This window comes from Amblyomma mixtum, chromosome 10 (genome assembly GCF_055824585.1).
Source record: "Amblyomma mixtum isolate Tamu chromosome 10, ASM5582458v1, whole genome shotgun sequence".
Classification (NCBI taxonomy): Eukaryota; Metazoa; Arthropoda; class Arachnida; order Ixodida; family Ixodidae; genus Amblyomma; species Amblyomma mixtum.
Window position 1 is genome coordinate 115,854,154 of NC_143021.1, and position 18,827 is coordinate 115,872,980.

An 18,827-nucleotide genomic window follows, 5' to 3' on the forward strand; every position below is an offset into this window, starting at 1 on the left:
TCGGTCCTTTTTTGAAAAGTGACAAATGCGAGACAGTAGCAGCAGGGGACGGGCTTCGCTTTCCATCTGTTGACATGTGACGAATTCCATTAATGTACGTGGAGGGAAGCTGTCCAGCGTACATTTCTCGACCAATTCGGTCCTTTTTTGAAAAGTGACAAATGCGAGCCAGTAGCAGCAGGGGACGGGCTTCGCTTTCAATCTGTTGACATGTGACGAATTCCATTAATGTACGTGGAGGGAAGCTGTCCTGCGTACACTTCTCGACCAACTCGGTCCTTTTTTGAAAAGTGACAAATGCCAGCCAGTCGCAGCAGGGGACGGGCTTCGCTTTCAATCTGTTCACATGTGATGAATTCCACTAACCGTTGCGGAGGGAAGCTGTCAATCGTACATTTCTCAACCAACTCGGTCCTTTTTGAGAAGTGACAAATGCGAGCCAGTAGCAGCAGGGCACGGGCTTCGCTTTCAATCTGTTGACATGTGACGAATTCCATTAATGTACGTGGAGGGAAGCTGTCCAGCGTACACTTCTCGACCAACTCGGTCCTTTTTTGAAAAGTGACAAATGCGAGCCAGTAGCAGCAGGGGACGGGCTTCGCTTTCAATCTGTTGACATGTGACGAATTCCATTAATGTACATGGAGGGAAGCTGTCCTGCGTACACTTCTCGACCAACTCGGTCCTTTTTTCAAAAGTGACAAATGCGAGCCAGTAGCAGCAGGGGACGGGCTTCGCTTTCAATCTGTTGACATGTGACGAATTCCATTAAATTACGTGGAGGGAAGCTGTCCTGCGTACACTTCTCGACCAACTCGGTCCGTTTTTGAAAAGTGACAAATGCGAGCCAGTCGCAGCAGGGGACGGGCTTCGCTTTCAATCTGTTTACATGTGATTAATTCCACTAACCGTTGCGGAGGGAAGCTGTCAACCGTACATTTCTCAACCAACTCGGTCCTTTTTTGAGAAGTGACAAATGCGAGCCAGTAGCAGCAGGGGACGGGCTTCGCTTTCAATCTGTTGACATGTGACGAATTCCATTAATGTACGTGGAGGGAAGCTGTCCTGCGTACACTTCTCGACCAACTCGGTCCTTTTTTGAAAAGTGACAAATGCGAGCCAGTCGCAGCAGGGGACGGGCTTCGCTTTCAATCTGTTCACATGTGATGAATTCCACTAACCGTTGCGGAGGGAAGCTGTCAACCGTACATTTCTCAACCAACTCGGTCCTTTTTTGAGAAGTGACAAATGCGAGCCAGTAGCAGCAGGGGACGGGCTTCGCTTTCAATCTGTTCACATGTGATGAATTCCACTAACCGTTGCGGAGGGAAGCTGTCAACCGTACATTTCTCGACCAATTCGGTCCTTTTTTGAGAAGTGACAAATGCGAGCCAGTCGCAGCAGGGGACGGGCTTCGCTTTCAATCTGTTCACATGTGATGAATTCCACTAACCGTTGCGGAGGGAAGCTGTCATCCGTACATTTCTCAACCAACTCGGTCCTTTTTTGAAAAGTGACAAATGCGAGCCAGTCGCAGGAGGGGACGGGCTTCGCTTTCAATCTGTTCACATGTGATGAATTCCACTAACCGCTGCGGAGGGAAGCTGTCAACCGTACATTTCTCGACCAATTCGGTCCTTTTTTGAGAAGTGACAAATGCGAGCCAGTAGCAGCAGGGGACGGGCTTCGCTTTCAATCTGTTGACATGTGACGAATTCCATTAATGTACGTGGAGGGAAGCTGTCCTGCGTACACTTCTCGACCAACTCGGTCCTTTTTTGAAAAGTGACAAATGCGAGCCAGTCGCAGCAGGGGACGGGCTTCGCTTTCAATCTGTTCACATGTGATGAATTCCACTAACCGTTGCGGAGGGAAGCTGTCAATCGTACATTTCTCAACCAACTCGGTCCTTTTTGAGAAGTGACAAATGCGAGCCAGTAGCAGCAGGGGACGGGCTTCGCTTTCAATCATTTGACATGTGACGAATTCCATTAATGTACGTGGAGGGAAGCTGTCCAGCGTACACTTCTCGACCAACTCGGTCCTTTTTTGAAAAGTGACAAATGCGAGCCAGTAGCAGCAGGGGACGGGCTTCGCTTTCAATCTGTTGACATGTGACGAATTCCATTAATGTACGTGGAGGGAAGCTGTCCTGCGTACACTTCTCGACCAACTCGGTCCTTTTTTGAAAAGTGACAAATGCGAGCCAGTCGCAGCAGGGGACGGGCTTCGCTTTCAATCTGTTGACATGTGACGAATTCCATTAATGTACGTGGAGGGAAGCTGTCCTGCGTACACTTCTCGACCAACTCGGTCCTTTTTTGAAAAGTGACAAATGCGAGCCAGTCGCAGCAGGGGACGGGCTTCGCTTTCAATCTGTTCACATGTGATGAATTCCACTAACCGTTGCGGAGGGAAGCTGTCAATCGTACATTTCTCAACCAACTCGGTCCTTTTTGAGAAGTGACAAATGCGAGCCAGTAGCAGCAGGGGACGGGCTTCGCTTTCAATCTGTTGACATGTGACGAATTCCATTAATGTACGTGGAGGGAAGCTGTCCAGCGTACACTTCTCGACCAACTCGGTCCTTTTTTGAAAAGTGACAAATGCGAGCCAGTAGCAGCAGGGGACGGGCTTCGCTTTCAATCTGTTGACATGTGACGAATTCCATTAATGTACATGGAGGGAAGCTGTCCTGCGTACACTTCTCGACCAACTCGGTCCTTTTTTGAAAAGTGACAAATGCGAGCCAGTCGCAGCAGGGGACGGGCTTCGCTTTCAATCTGTTGACATGTGACGAATTCCATTAATGTACGTGGAGGGAAGCTGTCCTGCGTACACTTCTCGACCAACTCGGTCCTTTTTTGAAAAGTGACAAATGCGAGCCAGTCGCAGCAGGGGACGGGCTTCGCTTTCAATCTGTTCACATGTGACGAATTCCATTAATGTACGTGGAGGGAAGCTGTCAACCGTACATTTCTCGACCAATTCGGTCCTTTTTTGAAAAGTGACAAATGCGAGCCAGTAGCAGCAGGGGACGGGCTTCACTTTCAATCTGTTGACATGTGACGAATTCCATTAATGTACGTGGAGGGAAGCTGTCCTGCGTACACTTCTCGACCAACTCTGTCCTTTTTTGAAAAGTGACAAATGCGAGCCAGTCGCAGCAGGGGACGGGCTTCGCTTTCAATCTGTTCACATGTGATGAATTCCACTAACCGTTGCGGAGGGAAGCTGTCAACCGTACATTTCTCGACCAATTCGGTCCTTTTTGAAAAGTGACAAATGCGAGCCAGTCGCAGCAGGGGACGGGCTTCGCTTTCAATCTGTTCACATGTGATGAATTCCACTAACCGTTGCGGAGGGAAGCTGTCAACCGTACATTTCTCGACCAATTCGGTCCTTTTTTGAGAAGTGACAAATGCGAGCCAGTCGCAGCAGGGGACGGGCTTCGCTTTCAATCTGTTCACATGTGATGAATTCCACTAACCGTTGCGGAGGGAAGCTGTCAACCGTACATTTCTCAACCAACTCGGTCCTTTTTTGAGAAGTGACAAATGCGAGCCAGTAGCAGCAGGGGACGGGCTTCGCTTTCAATCTGTTGACATGGGACGAATTCCATTAACGTACGAGGAGGGAAGCTGTCAACCGTAGATTTCTCGGCCAACTCGGCCCTTTTTTGAGAGGTGACAAATGCGAGCCAGTAGCAGCAGGGGACGGGCTTCGCTTTCAATCTGTTGACATCTGACGAATTCCATTAATGTACGTGGAGGGAAGCTGTCCTGCGTACACTTCTCGACCAACTCGGTCCTTTTTTGAAAACTGACAAATGCGAGCCAGTCGCAGCAGGGGACGGGCTTCGCTTTCAATCTGTTCACATGTGATGAATTCCACTAACCGTTGCGGAGGGAAGCTGTCAACCGTACATTTCTCCACCAACTCGGTCCTTTTTTGAGAAGTGACAAATGCGAGCCAGTAGCAGCAGGGGACGGGCTTCGCTTTCAATCTGTTGACATGTGACGAATTCCATTAATGTACGTGGAGGGAAGCTGTCCAGCGTACACTTCTCGACCAACTCGGTCCTTTTTTGAAAAGTGACAAATGCGAGCCAGTCGCAGCAGGGGACGGGCTTCGCTTTCAATCTGTTGACATGTGACGAATTCCATTAATGTACGTGGAGGGAAGCTGTCCAGCGTACACTTCTCGACCAACTCGGTCCTTTTTTGAAAAGTGACAAATGCGAGCCAGTAGCAGCAGGGGACGGGCTTCGCTTTCAATCTGTTGACATGTGACGAATTCCATTAATGTACGTGGAGGGAAGCTGTCCTGCGTACACTTCTCGACCAACTCGGTCCTTTTTTGAAAAGTGACAAATGCGAGCCAGTCGCAGCAGGGGACGGGCTTCGCTTTCAATCTTTCACATGTGATGAATTCCACTAACCGTTGCGGAGGGAAGCTGTCAACGGTACATTTCTCAACCAACTCGGTCCTTTTTTGAGAAGTGACAAATGCGAGCCAGTAGCAGCAGGGGACGGGCTTCGCTTTCAATCTGTTGACATGTGACGAATTCCATTAATGTACGTGGAGGGAAGCTGTCCAGCGTACACTTCTCGACCAACTCGGTCCTTTTTTGAAAAGTGACAAATGCGAGCCAGTAGCAGCAGAGGACGGGCTTCGCTTTCAATCTGTTGACATGTGACGAATTACATTAATGTACAGGGTCCGTCAAAAGTTCCAAGGCCACAGGGTTTGCTTTTGAGAAGCATAGTCGGGCTGTTGAGATAGCCTCGAAGCTCAAAATATCTGTAGAGAATAGAAGAAGGATCGTTCTACCATCTGAGAACCTCGATAGCTCAATCGGAATCTTAAGTGCCAGGATATACCGATGAAAAGCGGACCATGTGGCCTGGGAACTTTTGACGGACCCTGTACGTGGAGGGAAGCTGTCCAGCGTACACTTCTCGACCAACTCGGTCCTTTTTTGAAAAGTGACAAATGCGAGCCAGTCGCAGCAGGGGACGGGCTTCGCTTTCAATCTGTTGACATGTGACGAATTCCATTAATGTACGTGGAGCGAAGCTGTCCTGCGTACACTTCTCGACCAACTCGGTCCTTTTTTGAAAAGTGACAAATGCGAGCCAGTCGCAGCAGGGGACGGGCTTCGCTTTCAATCAGTTCACATATGGCGAATTCCATTAACGTACGAGGAGGGAAGCTGTCAACCGTAGATTTCTCAAATAACTCGGCCCTTTTTTGAGAGGTGACAAATGCGAGCCAGTAGGAGCAGGGGACGGGCTTCGCTTTCAATCTGTTCACATGTGACGAATTCCATTAATGTACGTGGAGGGAAGCTGTCCTGCGTACACTTCTCGACCAACTCGGTCCTTTTTTTAAAAGTGACAAATGCGAGCCAGTCGCAGCAGGGGACGGGCTTCGCTTTCAATCTGTTCACATGTGATGAATTCCACTAACCTTTGCGGAGGGAAGCTGTCAACCGTACATTTCTCAACCAACTCGGTCCTTTTTTGAGAAGTGACAAATGCGAGCCAGTAGCAGCAGGGGACGGGCTTCGCTTTCAATCTGTTGACATGTGACGAATTCCATTAATGTACGTGGAGGGAAGCTGTCCTGCGTACACTTCTCGACCAACTCGGTCCTTTTTTGAAAAGTGACAAATGCGAGCCAGTCGCAGCAGGGGACGGGCTTCGCTTTCAATCTGTTCACATGTGATGAATTCCACTAACCGTTGCGGAGGGAAGCTGTCAACCGTACATTTCTCAACCAACTCGGTCCTTTTTTGAGAAGTGACAAATGCGAGCCAGTAGCAGCAGGGGACGGGCTTCGCTTTCAATCTGTTGACATGTGACGAATTCCATTAATGTACGTGGAGGGAAGCTGTCCAGCGTACACTTCTCGACCAACTCGGTCCTTTTTTCAAAAGTGACAAATGCGAGCCAGTAGCAGCAGGGGACGGGCTTCGCTTTCAATCTGTTGACATGTGACGAATTCCATTAAATTACGTGGAGGGAAGCTGTCCTGCGTACACTTCTCGACCAACTCGGTCCGTTTTTGAAAAGTGACAAATGCGAGCCAGTCGCAGCAGGGGACGGGCTTCGCTTTCAATCTGTTCACATGTGATGAATTCCACTAACCGTTGCGGAGGGAAGCTGTCAACCGTACATTTCTCGACCAATTCGGTCCTTTTTTGAGAAGTGACAAATGCGAGCCAGTCGCAGCAGGGGACGGGCTTCGCTTTCAATCTGTTCACATGTGATGAATTCCACTAACCGTTGCGGAGGGAAGCTGTCAACCGTACATTTCTCAACCAACTCGGTCCTTTTTTGAGAAGTGACAAATGCGAGCCAGTAGCAGCAGGGGACGGGCTTCGCTTTCAATCTGTTGACATGTGACGAATTCCATTAATGTACGTGGAGGGAAGCTGTCCTGCGTACACTTCTCGACCAACTCGGTCCTTTTTTGAAAAGTGACAAATGCGAGCCAGTCGCAGCAGGGGACGGGCTTCGCTTTCAATCTGTTCACATGTGATGAATTCCACTAACCGTTGCGGAGGGAAGCTGTCAACCGTACATTTCTCGACCAATTCGGTCCTTTTTTGAGAAGTGACAAATGCGAGCCAGTCGCAGCAGGGGACGGGCTTCGCTTTCAATCTGTTCACATGTGATGAATTCCACTAACCGTTGCGGAGGGAAGCTGTCAACCGTACATTTCTCGACCAATTCGGTCCTTTTTTGAGAAGTGACAAATGCGAGCCAGTAGCAGCAGGGGACGGGCTTCGCTTTCAATCTGTTCACATGTGATGAATTCCACTAACCGTTGCGGAGGGAAGCTGTCAACCGTACATTTCTCGACCAACTCGGTCCATTTTTGAAAAGTGACAAATGCGAGCCAGTCGCAGCAGGGGACGGGCTTCGCTTTCAATCTGTTCACATGTGATGAATTCCACTAACCGTTGCGGAGGGAAGCTGTCAACCGTACATTTCTCGACCAACTCGGTCCTTTTTTGAGAAGTGACAAATGCGAGCCAGTAGCAGCAGGGGACGGGCTTCGCTTTCAATCTGTTCACATGTGATGAATTCCACTAACCGTTGCGGAGGGAAGCTGTCAACCGTACATTTCTCGACCAATTCGGTCCTTTTTTGAGAAGTGACAAATGCGAGCCAGTCGCAGCAGGGGACGGGCTTCGCTTTCAATCTGTTCACATGTGATGAATTCCACTAACCGTTGCGGAGGGAAGCTGTCATCCGTACATTTCTCAACCAACTCGGTCCTTTTTTGAAAAGTGACAAATGCGAGCCAGTCGCAGCAGGGGACGGGCTTCGCTTTCAATCTGTTCACATGTGATGAATTCCACTAACCGTTGCGGAGGGAAGCTGCCAACCGTACATTTCTCGACCAATTCGGTCCTTTTTTGAGAAGTGACAAATGCGAGCCAGTAGCAGCAGGGGACGGGCTTCGCTTTCAATCTGTTGACATGTGACGAATTCCATTAATGTACGTGGAGGGAAGCTGTCCTGCGTACACTTCTCGACCAACTCGGTCCTTTTTTGAAAAGTGACAAATGCGAGCCAGTAGCAGCAGGGGACGGGCTTCGCTTTCAATCTGTTGACATATGACGAATTCCATTAATGTACGTGGAGGGAAGCTGTCCAGCGTACACTTTTCGACCAACTCGGTCCTTTTTTGAAAAGTGACAAATGCGAGCCAGACGCAGCAGGGGACGGGCTTCGCTTTCAATCTGTTGACATGTGACGAATTCCATTAATGTACGTGGAGGGAAGCTGTCCAGCCTACACTTCTCCACCAACTCGGTCCTTTTTTGAAAAGTGACAAATGCGAGCCAGTAGCAGCAGGGGACGGGCTTCGCTTTCAATCTGTTGACATGTGACGAATTCCATTAATGTACGTGGAGGGAAGCTGTCCAGCGTACATTTCTCGACCAATTCGGTCTTTTTTTGAAAAGTGACAAATGCGAGCCAGTAGCAGCAGGGGACGGGCTTCGCTTTCAATCTGTTGACATGTGACGAATTCCATTAATGTACGTGGAGGGAAGCTGTCCAGCGTACATTTCTCGACCAATTCGGTCCTTTTTTGAAAAGTGAGAAATGCGAGCCAGTAGCAGCAGGGGACGGGCTTCGCTTTCAATCTGTTGACATGTGACGAATTCCATTAATGTACGTGGAGGGAAGCTGTCCAGCGTACATTTCTCGACCAACTCGGTCCTTTTTTGAAAAGTGACAAATGCGAGCCAGTAGCAGCAGGGGACGGGCTTCGCTTTCAATCTGTTGACATGTGACGAATTCCATTAATGTACGTGTAGGGAAGCTGTCCAGCGTACACTTCTCGACCAACTCGGTCCTTTTTTGAAAAGTGACAAATGCGAGCCAGTAGCAGCAGGGGACGGGCTTCGCTTTCAATTTGTTGACATGTGACGAATTCCATTGATGTACGTGGAGGGAAGCTGTCCAGCGTACATTTCTCGACCAATTCGGTCCTTTTTTGAAAAGTGACAAATGCGAGCCAGTAGCAGCAGGGGACGGGCTTCGCTTTCAATCTGTTGACATGTGACGAATTCCATTAATGTACGTGGAGGGAAGCTGTCCAGCGTACATTTCTCGACCAACTCGGTCCTTTTTTGAAAAGTGACAAATGCGAGCCAGTAGCAGCAGGGGACGGGCTTCGCTTTCAATCTGTTCACATGTGATGAATTCCACTAACCGTTGCGGAGGGAAGCTGTCAACCGTACATTTCTCAACTAACTCGGTCCTTTTTTGAGAAGTGACAAATGCGAGCCAGTAGCAGCAGGGGACGGGCTTCGCTTTCAATCTGTTGACATGTGACGAATTCCATTAATGTACGTGGAGGGAAGCTGTCCAGCGTACACTTCTCGACCAACTCGGTCCTTTTTTCAAAAGTGACAAATGCGAGCCAGTAGCAGCAGGGGACGGGCTTCGCTTTCAATCTGTTGACATGTGACGAATTCCATTAAATTACGTGGAGGGAAGCTGTCCTGCGTACACTTCTCGACCAACTCGGTCCGTTTTTGAAAAGTGACAAATGCGAGCCAGTCGCAGCAGGGGACGGGCTTCGCTTTCAATCTGTTCACATGTGATTAATTCCACTAACCGTTGCGGAGGGAAGCTGTCAACCGTACATTTCTCAACCAACTCGGTCCTTTTTTGAGAAGTGACAAATGCGACAAGTGACGAATTCCATTAATGTACGTGGAGGGAAGCTGTCCTGCGTACACTTCTCGACCAACTCGGTCCTTTTTTGAAAAGTGACAAATGCGAGCCAGTCGCAGCAGGGGACGGGCTTCGCTTTCAATCTGTTCACATGTGATGAATTCCACTAACCGTTGCGGAGGGAAGCTGTCAACCGTACATTTCTCAACCAACTCGGTCCTTTTTTGAGAAGTGACAAATGCGAGCCAGTAGCAGCAGGGGACGGGCTTCGCTTTCAATCTGTTCACATGTGATGAATTCCACTAACCGTTGCGGAGGGAAGCTGTCAACCGTACATTTCTCGACCAATTCGGTCCTTTTTTGAGAAGTGACAAATGCGAGCCAGTCGCAGCAGGGGACGGGCTTCGCTTTCAATCTGTTCACATGTGATGAATTCCACTAACCGTTGCGGAGGGAAGCTGTCATCCGTACATTTCTCAACCAACTCGGTCCTTTTTTGAAAAGTGACAAATGCGAGCCAGTCGCAGGAGGGGACGGGCTTCGCTTTCAATCTGTTCACATGTGATGAATTCCACTAACCGCTGCGGAGGGAAGCTGTCCAGCGTGCATTTCTCGACCAATTCGGTCCTTTTTTGAAAAGTGACAAATGCGAGCCAGTAGCAGCAGGGGACGGGCTTCGCTTTCAATCTGTTGACATGTGACGAATTCCATTAATGTACGTGGAGGGAAGCTGTCCAGCGTACATTTCTCGACCAATTCGGTCCTTTTTTGAAAAGTGACAAATGCGAGCCAGTAGCAGCAGGGGACAGGCTTCGCTTTCAATCTGTTGACATGTGACGAATTCCATTAATGTACGTGGAGGGAAGCTGTCCAGCGTACATTTCTCGACCAACTCGGTCCTTTTTTGAAAAGTGACAAATGCGAGACAGTAGCAGCAGGGGACGGGCTTCGCTTTCCATCTGTTGACATGTGACGAATTCCATTAATGTACGTGGAGGGAAGCTGTCCTGCGTACACTTCTCGACCAACTCGGTCCTTTTTTGAAAAGTGACAAATGCCAGCCAGTCGCAGCAGGGGACGGGCTTCGCTTTCAATCTGTTCACATGTGATGAATTCCACTAACCGTTGCGGAGGGAAGCTGTCAATCGTACATTTCTCAACCAACTCGGTCCTTTTTGAGAAGTGACAAATGCGAGCCAGTAGCAGCAGGGGACGGGCTTCGCTTTCAATCTGTTGACATGTGACGAATTCCATTAATGTACGTGGAGGGAAGCTGTCCAGCGTACACTTCTCGACCAACTCGGTCCTTTTTTGAAAAGTGACAAATGCGAGCCAGTAGCAGCAGGGGACGGGCTTCGCTTTCAATCTGTTGACATGTGACGAATTCCATTAATGTACATGGAGGGAAGCTGTCCTGCGTGCACTTCTCGACCAACTCGGTCCTTTTTTCAAAAGTGACAATAGCGAGCCAGTAGCAGCAGGGGACGGGCTTCGCTTTCAATCTGTTGACATGTGACGAATTCCATTAAATTACGTGGAGGGAAGCTGTCCTGCGTACACTTCTCGACCAACTCGGTCCGTTTTTGAAAAGTGACAAATGCGAGCCAGTCGCAGCAGGGGACGGGCTTCGCTTTCAATCTGTTTACATGTGATTAATTCCACTAACCGTTGCGGAGGGAAGCTGTCAACCGTACATTTCTCAACCAACTCGGTCCTTTTTTGAGAAGTGACAAATGCGAGCCAGTAGCAGCAGGGGACGGGCTTCGCTTTCAATCTGTTGACATGTGACGAATTCCATTAATGTACGTGGAGGGAAGCTGTCCTGCGTACACTTCTCGACCAACTCGGTCCTTTTTTGAAAAGTGACAAATGCGAGCCAGTCGCAGCAGGGGACGGGCTTCGCTTTCAATCTGTTCACATGTGATGAATTCCACTAACCGTTGCGGAGGGAAGCTGTCAACCGTACATTTCTCAACCAACTCGGTCCTTTTTTGAGAAGTGACAAATGCGAGCCAGTAGCAGCAGGGGACGGGCTTCGCTTTCAATCTGTTCACATGTGATGAATTCCACTAACCGTTGCGGAGGGAAGCTGTCAACCGTACATTTCTCGACCAATTCGGTCCTTTTTTGAGAAGTGACAAATGCGAGCCAGTCGCAGCAGGGGACGGGCTTCGCTTTCAATCTGTTCACATGTGATGAATTCCACTAACCGTTGCGGAGGGAAGCTGTCATCCGTACATTTCTCAACCAACTCGGTCCTTTTTTGAAAAGTGACAAATGCGAGCCAGTCGCAGGAGGGGACGGGCTTCGCTTTCAATCTGTTCACATGTGATGAATTCCACTAACCGCTGCGGAGGGAAGCTGTCAACCGTACATTTCTCGACCAATTCGGTCCTTTTTTGAGAAGTGACAAATGCGAGCCAGTAGCAGCAGGGGACGGGCTTCGCTTTCAATCTGTTGACATGTGACGAATTCCATTAATGTACGTGGAGGGAAGCTGTCCTGCGTACACTTCTCGACCAACTCGGTCCTTTTTTGAAAAGTGACAAATGCGAGCCAGTCGCAGCAGGGGACGGGCTTCGCTTTCAATCTGTTCACATGTGATGAATTCCACTAACCGTTGCGGAGGGAAGCTGTCAATCGTACATTTCTCAACCAACTCGGTCCTTTTTGAGAAGTGACAAATGCGAGCCAGTAGCAGCAGGGGACGGGCTTCGCTTTCAATCATTTGACATGTGACGAATTCCATTAATGTACGTGGAGGGAAGCTGTCCAGCGTACACTTCTCGACCAACTCGGTCCTTTTTTGAAAAGTGACAAATGCGAGCCAGTAGCAGCAGGGGACGGGCTTCGCTTTCAATCTGTTGACATGTGACGAATTCCATTAATGTACGTGGAGGGAAGCTGTCCTGCGTACACTTCTCGACCAACTCGGTCCTTTTTTGAAAAGTGACAAATGCGAGCCAGTCGCAGCAGGGGACGGGCTTCGCTTTCAATCTGTTGACATGTGACGAATTCCATTAATGTACGTGGAGGGAAGCTGTCCTGCGTACACTTCTCGACCAACCCGGTCCTTTTTTGAAAAGTGACAAATGCGAGCCAGTCGCAGCAGGGGACGGGCTTCGCTTTCAATCTGTTCACATGTGATGAATTCCACTAACCGTTGCGGAGGGAAGCTGTCAACCGTACATTTCTCAACCAACTCGGTCCTTTTTTGAGAAGTGACAAATGCGACAAGTGACGAATTCCATTAATGTACGTGGAGGGAAGCTGTCCTGCGTACACTTCTCGACCAACTCGGTCCTTTTTTGAAAAGTGACAAATGCGAGCCAGTCGCAGCAGGGGACGGGCTTCGCTTTCAATCTGTTCACATGTGATGAATTCCACTAACCGTTGCGGAGGGAAGCTGTCAACCGTACATTTCTCAACCAACTCGGTCCTTTTTTGAGAAGTGACAAATGCGAGCCAGTAGCAGCAGGGGACGGGCTTCGCTTTCAATCTGTTCACATGTGATGAATTCCACTAACCGTTGCGGAGGGAAGCTGTCAACCGTACATTTCTCGACCAATTCGGTCCTTTTTTGAGAAGTGACAAATGCGAGCCAGTCGCAGCAGGGGACGGGCTTCGCTTTCAATCTGTTCACATGTGATGAATTCCACTAACCGCTGCGGAGGGAAGCTGTCCAGCGTGCATTTCTCGACCAATTCGGTCCTTTTTTGAAAAGTGACAAATGCGAGCCAGTAGCAGCAGGGGACAGGCTTCGCTTTCAATCTGTTGACATGTGACGAATTCCATTAATGTACGTGGAGGGAAGCTGTCCAGCGTACATTTCTCGACCAATTCGGTCCTTTTTTGAAAAGTGACAAATGCGAGCCAGTAGCAGCAGGGGACAGGCTTCGCTTTCAATCTGTTGACATGTGACGAATTCCATTAATGTACGTGGAGGGAAGCTGTCCAGCGTACATTTCTCGACCAATTCGGTCCTTTTTTGAAAAGTGACAAATGCGAGCCAGTAGCAGCAGGGGACGGGCTTCGCTTTCAATCTGTTGACATGTGACGAATTCCATTAATGTACGTGGAGGGAAGCTGTCCAGCGTACATTTCTCGACCAATTCGGTCCTTTTTTGAAAAGTGACAAATGCGAGCCAGTAGCAGCAGGGGACAGGCTTCGCTTTCAATCTGTTGACATGTGACGAATTCCATTAATGTACGTGGAGGGAAGCTGTCCAGCGTACATTTCTCGACCAACTCGGTCCTTTTTTGAAAAGTGACAAATGCGAGACAGTAGCAGCAGGGGACGGGCTTCGCTTTCCATCTGTTGACATGTGACGAATTCCATTAATGTACGTGGAGGGAAGCTGTCCAGCGTACATTTCTCGACCAATTCGGTCCTTTTTTGAAAAGTGACAAATGCGAGCCAGTAGCAGCAGGGGACGGGCTTCGCTTTCAATCTGTTGACATGTGACGAATTCCATTAATGTACGTGGAGGGAAGCTGTCCTGCGTACACTTCTCGACCAACTCGGTCCTTTTTTGAAAAGTGACAAATGCCAGCCAGTCGCAGCAGGGGACGGGCTTCGCTTTCAATCTGTTCACATGTGATGAATTCCACTAACCGTTGCGGAGGGAAGCTGTCAATCGTACATTTCTCAACCAACTCGGTCCTTTTTGAGAAGTGACAAATGCGAGCCAGTAGCAGCAGGGGACGGGCTTCGCTTTCAATCTGTTGACATGTGACGAATTCCATTAATGTACGTGGAGGGAAGCTGTCCAGCGTACACTTCTCGACCAACTCGGTCCTTTTTTGAAAAGTGACAAATGCGAGCCAGTAGCAGCAGGGGACGGGCTTCGCTTTCAATCTGTTGACATGTGACGAATTCCATTAATGTACATGGAGGGAAGCTGTCCTGCGTACACTTCTCGACCAACTCGGTCCTTTTTTCAAAAGTGACAAATGCGAGCCAGTAGCAGCAGGGGACGGGCTTCGCTTTCAATCTGTTGACATGTGACGAATTCCATTAAATTACGTGGAGGGAAGCTGTCCTGCGTACACTTCTCGACCAACTCGGTCCGTTTTTGAAAAGTGACAAATGCGAGCCAGTCGCAGCAGGGGACGGGCTTCGCTTTCAATCTGTTTACATGTGATTAATTCCACTAACCGTTGCGGAGGGAAGCTGTCAACCGTACATTTCTCAACCAACTCGGTCCTTTTTTGAGAAGTGACAAATGCGAGCCAGTAGCAGCAGGGGACGGGCTTCGCTTTCAATCTGTTGACATGTGACGAATTCCATTAATGTACGTGGAGGGAAGCTGTCCTGCGTACACTTCTCGACCAACTCGGTCCTTTTTTGAAAAGTGACAAATGCGAGCCAGTCGCAGCAGGGGACGGGCTTCGCTTTCAATCTGTTCACATGTGATGAATTCCACTAACCGTTGCGGAGGGAAGCTGTCAACCGTACATTTCTCAACCAACTCGGTCCTTTTTTGAGAAGTGACAAATGCGAGCCAGTAGCAGCAGGGGACGGGCTTCGCTTTCAATCTGTTCACATGTGATGAATTCCACTAACCGTTGCGGAGGGAAGCTGTCAACCGTACATTTCTCGACCAATTCGGTCCTTTTTTGAGAAGTGACAAATGCGAGCCAGTCGCAGCAGGGGACGGGCTTCGCTTTCAATCTGTTCACATGTGATGAATTCCACTAACCGTTGCGGAGGGAAGCTGTCATCCGTACATTTCTCAACCAACTCGGTCCTTTTTTGAAAAGTGACAAATGCGAGCCAGTCGCAGGAGGGGACGGGCTTCGCTTTCAATCTGTTCACATGTGATGAATTCCACTAACCGCTGCGGAGGGAAGCTGTCAACCGTACATTTCTCGACCAATTCGGTCCTTTTTTGAGAAGTGACAAATGCGAGCCAGTAGCAGCAGGGGACGGGCTTCGCTTTCAATCTGTTGACATGTGACGAATTCCATTAATGTACGTGGAGGGAAGCTGTCCTGCGTACACTTCTCGACCAACTCGGTCCTTTTTTGAAAAGTGACAAATGCGAGCCAGTCGCAGCAGGGGACGGGCTTCGCTTTCAATCTGTTCACATGTGATGAATTCCACTAACCGTTGCGGAGGGAAGCTGTCAATCGTACATTTCTCAACCAACTCGGTCCTTTTTGAGAAGTGACAAATGCGAGCCAGTAGCAGCAGGGGACGGGCTTCGCTTTCAATCATTTGACATGTGACGAATTCCATTAATGTACGTGGAGGGAAGCTGTCCAGCGTACACTTCTCGACCAACTCGGTCCTTTTTTGAAAAGTGACAAATGCGAGCCAGTAGCAGCAGGGGACGGGCTTCGCTTTCAATCTGTTGACATGTGACGAATTCCATTAATGTACGTGGAGGGAAGCTGTCCTGCGTACACTTCTCGACCAACTCGGTCCTTTTTTGAAAAGTGACAAATGCGAGCCAGTCGCAGCAGGGGACGGGCTTCGCTTTCAATCTGTTGACATGTGACGAATTCCATTAATGTACGTGGAGGGAAGCTGTCCTGCGTACACTTCTCGACCAACTCGGTCCTTTTTTGAAAAGTGACAAATGCGAGCCAGTCGCAGCAGGGGACGGGCTTCGCTTTCAATCTGTTCACATGTGATGAATTCCACTAACCGTTGCGGAGGGAAGCTGTCAATCGTACATTTCTCAACCAACTCGGTCCTTTTTGAGAAGTGACAAATGCGAGCCAGTAGCAGCAGGGGACGGGCTTCGCTTTCAATCTGTTGACATGTGACGAATTCCATTAATGTACGTGGAGGGAAGCTGTCCAGCGTACACTTCTCGACCAACTCGGTCCTTTTTTGAAAAGTGACAAATGCGAGCCAGTAGCAGCAGGGGACGGGCTTCGCTTTCAATCTGTTGACATGTGACGAATTCCATTAATGTACATGGAGGGAAGCTGTCCTGCGTACACTTCTCGACCAACTCGGTCCTTTTTTGAAAAGTGACAAATGCGAGCCAGTCGCAGCAGGGGACGGGCTTCGCTTTCAATCTGTTGACATGTGACGAATTCCATTAATGTACGTGGAGGGAAGCTGTCCTGCGTACACTTCTCGACCAACTCGGTCCTTTTTTGAAAAGTGACAAATGCGAGCCAGTCGCAGCAGGGGACGGGCTTCGCTTTCAATCTGTTCACATGTGACGAATTCCATTAATGTACGTGGAGGGAAGCTGTCAACCGTACATTTCTCGACCAATTCGGTCCTTTTTTGAAAAGTGACAAATGCGAGCCAGTAGCAGCAGGGGACGGGCTTCACTTTCAATCTGTTGACATGTGACGAATTCCATTAATGTACGTGGAGGGAAGCTGTCCTGCGTACACTTCTCGACCAACTCTGTCCTTTTTTGAAAAGTGACAAATGCGAGCCAGTCGCAGCAGGGGACGGGCTTCGCTTTCAATCTGTTCACATGTGATGAATTCCACTAACCGTTGCGGAGGGAAGCTGTCAACCGTACATTTCTCGACCAATTCGGTCCTTTTTGAAAAGTGACAAATGCGAGCCAGTAGCAGCAGGGGACGGGCTTCGCTTTCAATCTGTTGACATGTGACGAATTCCATTGATGTACGTGGAGGGAAGCTGTCCAGCGTACATTTCTCGACCAATTCGGTCCTTTTTTGAAAAGTGACAAATGCGAGCCAGTAGCAGCAGGGGACGGGCTTCGCTTTCAATCTGTTGACATGTGACGAATTCCATTAATGTACGTGGAGGGAAGCTGTCCAGCGTACATTTCTCGACCAATTCGGTCCTTTTTTGAAAAGTGACAAATGCGAGCCAGTAGCAGCAGGGGACGGGCTTCGCTTTCAACCTGTTCACATGTGATGAATTCCACTAACCGTTGCGGAGGGAAGCTGTCAACCGTACATTTCTCAACCAACTCGGTCCTTTTTTGAGAAGTGACAAATGCGAGCCAGTAGCAGCAGGGGACGGGCTTCGCTTTCAATCTGTTGACATGTGACGAATTCCATTAATGTACGTGGAGGGAAGCTGTCCAGCGTACACTTCTCGACCAACTCGGTCCTTTTTTCAAAAGTGACAAATGCGAGCCAGTAGCAGCAGGGGACGGGCTTCGCTTTCAATCTGTTGACATGTGACGAATTCCATTAAATTACGTGGAGGGAAGCTGTCCTGCGTACACTTCTCGACCAACTCGGTCCGTTTTTGAAAAGTGACAAATGCGAGCCAGTCGCAGCAGGGGACGGGCTTCGCTTTCAATCTGTTCACATGTGATTAATTCCACTAACCGTTGCGGAGGGAAGCTGTCAACCGTACATTTCTCAACCAACTCGGTCCTTTTTTGAGAAGTAACAAATGCGAGCCAGTAGCAGCAGGGGACGGGCTTCGCTTTCAATCTGTTCACATGTGATGAATTCCACTAACCGTTGCGGAGGGAAGCTGTCAACCGTACATTTCTCGACCAATTCGGTCCTTTTTTGAGAAGTGACAAATGCGAGCCAGTCGCAGCAGGGGACGGGCTTCGCTTTCAATCTGTTCACATGTGATGAATTCCACTAACCGTTGCGGAGGGAAGCTGTCATCCGTACATTTCTCAACCAACTCGGTCCTGTTTTGAAAAGTGACAAATGCGAGCCAGTCGCAGCAGGGGACGGGCTTCGCTTTCAATCTGTTCACATGTGATGAATTCCACTAACCGCTGCGGAGGGAAGCTGTCAACCGTACATTTCTCGACCAATTCGGTCCATTTTTGAGAAGTGACAAATGCGAGCCAGTAGCAGCAGGGGACGGGCTTCGCTTTCAATCTGTTGACATGTGACGAATTCCATTAATGTACGTGGAGGGAAGCTGTCCTGCGTACACTTCTCGACCAACTCGGTCCTTTTTTGAAAAGTGACAAATGCGAGCCAGTCGCAGCAGGGGACGGGCTTCGCTTTCAATCTGTTCACATGTGATGAATTCCACTAACCGTTGCGGAGGGAAGCTGTCAATCGTACATTTCTCAACCAACTCGGTCCTTTTTGAGAAGTGACAAATGCGAGCCAGTAGCAGCAGGGGACGGGCTTCGCTTTCAATCTGTTGACATGTGACGAATTCCATTAATGTACGTGGAGGGAAGCTGTCCAGCGTACACTTCTCGACCAACTCGGTCCTTTTTTGAAAAGTGACAAATGCGAGCCAGTAGCAGCAGGGGACGGGCTTCGCTTTCAATCTGTTGACATGTGACGAATTCCATTAATGTACGTGGAGGGAAGCTGTCCTGCGTACACTTCTCGACCAACTCGGTCCTTTTTTGAAAAGTGACAAATGCGAGCTAGTCGCAGCAGGGGACGGGCTTCGCTTTCAATCTGTTGACATGTGACGAATTCCATTAATGTACGTGGAGGGAAGCTGTCCTGCGTACACTTCTCGACCAACTCGGTCCTTTTTTGAAAAGTGACAAATGCGAGCCAGTCGCAGTAGGGGACGGGCTTCGCTTTCAATCTGTTCACATGTGATGAATTCCACTAACCGTTGCGGAGGGAAGCTGTCAATCGTACATTTCTCAACCAACTCGGTCCTTTTTGAGAAGTGACAAATGCGAGCCAGTAGCAGCAGGGGACGGGCTTCGCTTTCAATCTGTTGACATG